We start from the raw sequence: 6,000 nt of genomic DNA on the forward strand, positions 1-6,000 counted from the left end.
TTGTTTGTAAATAAAATATTGGGTGAGAAAACACCTGCCCGTAATTTGAAATTGCTCCAGATTTATTCTCTATGGAACAAAATCACTTAATTTTGATCCTAAAGCCTCAGCCTCTACTGCTCTGAATCAATTTCTAATAATCAATCAGCTGCATCACACCATGTTGGATATTTGATTTAAAGTCCGGTATAAGTGAGGAGACACAAACATATGACTCACATTTAATCTGCATTCAGTCAGGCTTTAACTCCTCTTCGTTTTTTTTTAAGTTCAATCCTTGAATCTCGGAGAGGTTTTTGTTTCCTCACTGCTGAATCACTGTGTTGACCGGTTGCCATGGGAACGAGACCTTCACAAATTGATCATGCAGTGATTTGTTTTAGAAAGGCCGACCAGCGAACAGGAAGGGTTTCAAGATTCACTGCAGATGCTTGTTTGTTTTTTTGGTTTGTTTTGTTTTAGCTCATCAGCAACAAAACAAAACCAAGTTGTCACAGTTCAGCATTGAAAATAAAAGCCGTGTAAACTGTTTACTAGGGGGGAGTAATCACAGGCTTATTCTATATATTTGTTATGGCTAGTGATGGATAAAGTGTTCAGATCCTTTATTTTAAGTAAAGGTACTAATACCACACTGTAAAAATAACAGTCCTGCATTGAAAATGTTACTTCAGTAAAAGCATGTAAGTATAATCAGGAAAATTCAGTAGATGATGCAGCAGCAGTCCCTGGGAATTTATTCCTGGAATAATGTGTTTTGGACTAAATGTTTTTACTGGATTGGACCGTCAGGACCTCTGATAATGTAACAAGACTGTTTTTTTCCAGAATATAATCGATCGGTGGATCATTATGAGGCTTCATTTGAGAGTCGCGTCAACCTAATCAATGGAGAAAAAATGTTCCCTGTCACCGTTATATGTTATGATAATATATGAAAGCAGGATTTTACTGTTGTAGTTGTTGAAATGGAGATCATTTTTAACTATTTTATATTAGACTACAAGTAATGAGTATTTTTGTTATGAATTAATCTGGATTATATTCTCCATTAATGGATTGATTGGTTTCTGAAAATGGTGAGAAATGCTGTCACAATTACCCAGAGCCCAAAGTAACACCTTCACAACGCTTGTTCCGTCCAACCAACAGCCCAAAACCTTGACATTATTAAAAATAAATTAAAATAATCTAAAAGAAAAGCAGCAAATCTTCACATTTGAAAAGCTGAAACCATAAAAAAAATTACTTCTATAAACATTATAAATTTGCTGTCAATCAACAAATTAATGGACTAATCATTTCAGCTGTACTTCATCATATTTTATAAACTTATTGAATGTTTCGTGTGGAAAAATCTTAATCGTTAAAGTAACTAGTGACTAAAGCTGTCAGATGTAGTGAAGTAAAAAGTACAGCATTTGAAGTAGAAAGTAGCATATAAAGAAAACTCAAGTTGTAGTTCCCTTTATGTTACTCAAAAACACAAACATATTCAAAAATACTAGGAGGTATTGCACAATACATGTATACATGGCTGACACTGTCCAATCATATTATGTTTTGCTGTTAATATTATATATTTACACGTCAGTCTGTTGTGTGACATACACAACTTAAGTACATGTATATTTTATTTCTAGATCGTGTTACTGTCATGTTTTTGCATATTCTGGTATAACCGCAGAGCCTAATATTATGTAAGAGTTTCTTCTTATCTTGTTCTTGTTCTGCACAGCCTAATGATGCTGTAATCCATTACCCTACTTTTTCCTTACATAACTCCCATGAATACATTAAAATTAAATTGTTTACTACCTTCCTTCTTATGCTATTTTTCCTGGTATTAATTACAATGATTTCATGCTGCAATGATACGATTTCCTCTTTGATGGATTCTTTAAATATGCACACTGTCTGCATGTTAATGACATGAAATTGAGACCGGAAACACACCTACATGATTTGAAACTGAGATGGCTTTTTAAGGTGAATCATATTCTTGCAAGGAAGTGTTTACTAATAGATCCCAGCCCTCCCTTCACTTCTTCTCATTTGTATTCCCCTCCTGTGTTCAGTTTTTCTCCCCTGTAGGTTTCTGCTGCAGCTTCAGTGAAGGGATGTTGTCCGAGCGGTTCTGGACTCAGTGGGAGCTCTTGTCCCTGCGTGGCTGGACTGGTGAGCAGGCCGGTCAAGGCCTTTGTCATTGCCACCCTGTGCCAGACTCATTATCCCCAGCACACTTACTTTCTTTTCTCTTTTTCTTTTAATTGTATTACTGTGAGCTCAACAAAAACATAATACATCATAATAATAAGTCTTGATTTATTTTGTCTATTACAGTAATAGGCTCATCAGTCAAGAGTGTTTTAGACTCAACACTACAACAATTTACAAGACCAATACCAGTGAGGGTCAGTGTGTCAGATTGGGCAAAAATATCATCAGTCATAAATTCTTGCTCGGGGTGCATAGGCCTACTAGAGGATTTTTACATCTTAACCTGTGTTAAAAACGTAGGATACCACCAACACAACACCAATATTTAAGGTTTTACACACACACACCAGACGATTAAAAAACCCCAGAATAATAAGACCTTTCCACCAAGAACATCATTCCTCTTTCGCTTCGCCATATTTCCAGTTGAAGAGGGCTCTGTGCTCCTATTGGTCAATGTCAGTAACACGTTGTAGTATTTGTCGTGGAAGGCCGAAGAATCAGACACGAGCTTTTCGTCGAGACACCGTGAGGCATCCCAGATGCAACCTATTTTTCGTTCCCAAAGCCGTACATCTGTCAGGGCTGTTATCGGGCTGATATTAGTCTGAACCCGGGGTAAGAGGCCACAGCCATGCTTTCGGATCTGGGAGGCTGTACTTCAATTACGTTCACCGTAAATTACCAGCAGCCGAGTGGGAAATACTGTTCATGGCAAAGTGGTTGCAAATCCACCATCACTGTTACATCTAATCCAATATTAACTCTGATACCTGTGGCAAATTGATATTGTACACATATTGTTTGGGCAACATGAATGTCTGTATGAAATTTATTGGCAATCCATCTCATAATTCTCTTTGCACCAAAGAAAATTAAAACTAACTAACAAAAGCCACATGTTTTGGTTAGCACACTGTGTTACAACAAAATGTTAGTAGGAATAAAGAGGGACGTATTTACACATTACCCATTTTAGTTGTTTACATTATCTTTTGCAGAAAGATGTGACTGACCAAATATATGTACATCATCTATTCATCTTGGGGGGATTAGTTAGAAATGATGCTGCATGAATCAATTATTCGGCTGCTCTCCAGAATAATCTGTAAGAGAATAAAAACCGCCTGTCAGAATATCTTTGGTCCTTTTTGCCAGTGATGTAAATTGATGTAGATGTGTTCCCTGTGTTGTTTAGGTTTATTTCATCAGGCCATTATGTTGCTGCATAAATTACTGCCTGCAGCTGTAGAGCAGCAGGACCGAGACAAAAGGCTGAATTATACTTGACAGTGAAACTAATGACAGTATTTTTCTTGCCATATAAATCCAATATAGTTAAATTCACTTGCAGAGATGGATTAGATGTTTGTTTACTGAGGCTTGAACTGCAGAAGCGCCTGCAGATTGGTGATCAAGTTGATCAATAACTCCTATCCATACATTTTTATTCCTTCTAAACTTCACTGGAGGAAAATGTCAGAGGCTTTGGCAACTGTGCACAGCTTGGCAGCTTTAAATGTTAGGGAGAGGTCGCTGCGTGGAAAGTTTCCTCTTTAATAGCCAGAAATCCTCTAGTTTGGTGTCAAAAAACTTAGCTCACTTGTTTTATCAAAGGGACATGAAAGATTATATGTTAGTGGGTGCTGCTTTTTCCAAACAGAGTGCTTTTGTGACTGTTGTTGGTCGTATCCATCAGCGTCCATGGGCACAAGAATTTAATTTGTGCCAACAAAGTAAGTTCAAGTGTGCCTTATGTGCAGACGCTACCTATTCTTCACAGAGTTAAGCAGAGAGATAGCAGAGGGATATATGGTGGTTGACTGAAGCAGGAACCAGAAGGCAGCATCTTAAATTCTGCATGCAGGGGGTGAGAACTATCAGACATGGTAGATTCTGCCTTTTTAGGCACATGTTTGCTGTACAGTTCAGTTAGTTTTTATTTTGCTGTTAACTTAGCAATTTACCATTGCTAATGTGTTTTTCCGTTTTAGACGAAGAGAAGCCAGCAAATACATGAAAAAGTAAAAAGGACTCAATAAAATATTTATAAAACAACGTCATCAGGGATCTGTCCCCTTGAACAAAGGCGAATGTGCAGGTGATGACAGGATTTGCTACCCAAAAGATTAAAAATGTATATAAATGTGTAAATTTAGTTTTGAAAGCTCAGCAGCCACATTTACAATTTTAAATAAATGGAAAGCCAAGTCAATAATCATGGTCAGATCAGTGAATAGCATCCTTGCCAAACTCAGAAATCATAGCCTAAATTGGGAAATACAAGAGTCTTATTTGAAAACAAGTCAGCTGGAAACGTTAAAAAACTTTAGCTACCACTGACAAAATCTGCTGGCAGCAGTTGGGATTTCAGATGGCAAAATCAAAAGTTGTTGGCTTGAAGTCAAAGACCAGCTGTTTTGAAAATTACTAAGAATTTCAAGTGGTGAATCCTCCGTTGTTATAACTGCATGTGTGCAGTGCGAGAACGTATCAAGGGGTGTGAGACTCAATGCACAGTAACTAAAATCTTCACCACTCATTAATCATACAGTCATTTTGTTTTAGCCCCTATTAATTTCCGTTCTTCCATCTGGATAACAAAGCGGCTCTTTCAGCGCTGACAGGTGAACCTGAAGTCAGCTAACTAATAATTATCTCCCATCATGCGAAAGGTGTCACAATGAAATCATCTCTCAGAAGTAAGTTCAAAGTGAAATTTTATATGCTGTCTTTCTCTCTGTGGATATTATTTAATCCTTTGGCTTTGATTCTGCCGTTGAAGATGGAGGAGATATCCAGCGTCTGACTGTGGGCTGTGAATTTACTCAGCTAATGGAAATCATCCTGACCTCAGCTGGCTGCCTCAGGGAGGGTTAGATGGAAGCCTTGAAAGAATTACCTGTTGTTTATAGAAGTTTATTCGTGACAAACTGTTTTAAAAGTGTATATCATATACCCCAAAAATGTGTTTATGTGCACAGAGTTTGAAATATGTTGTCTACATTTCATCTATGTGTTTTTTGGCAAACTCAGGACATTTATAGTGGGCTTACTTTAAACTAATTTGTTTACTCATTAAAAACAGGTCTCTCTCTGTAGGGATCCTTTCCATAATGTTGTCAGACACTTATTAGCTTGTCACTGGCAAATACAAGGGCTTAATGGATGTTGACGGTGTGCAACTGCAACCCGGTTTCACTTGACGCGCTCGCTCAGTAATGGACCAATTTCAAATATTTGTTGTCCCGATTGGTCACTAAGACACAAAAACATAGGAAAGGTTTAAAAAAACTGAAAGTTACACTTTAAGGTAGATGACATGCCCCATGTGAAGTTAGTGAACCGTTTTTGGACTATAAATGTTTTATACGTAGTACATATGGCAAGTCCTTTTAATATTTATTCCTTAAAACTTACTAGTCGCTAATTAAAAGCTACTAGTACTTCTTTATTAGTTACTAGTAGTTACAGTGTACTTAGCAACTAATTGCACATTTTAACCATTGAAATCTATGGAGATCTGCAGTTAAGAAATCACCTATTCATTAGTTACTAGTAAGTTTCCATTTTACTAGTATCTTTTATTTAGATTATAGTATCTATTCATGAGTTTCTAGTAACTATTCCAAATAATACTAGTGACATTATCTTTTTTACCAGTACATGTTTTTGGTGGTGTTAGTTACTAGTAACTAAAAAATAAGCACTACTAGCTAAATAATAGTGTCTAGTAAAATGGAAATATTTACCTGTAACTATTCAATTAGTAACTAGTAA

The sequence above is a fragment of the Micropterus salmoides genome, unplaced genomic scaffold, assembly GCF_014851395.1.
Source record: "Micropterus salmoides isolate LMB-PRFRI ecotype aquatic unplaced genomic scaffold, ASM1485139v1 Ms_hic_scaffold_10, whole genome shotgun sequence".
NCBI classification, from domain to species: Eukaryota; Metazoa; Chordata; class Actinopteri; order Centrarchiformes; family Centrarchidae; genus Micropterus; species Micropterus salmoides.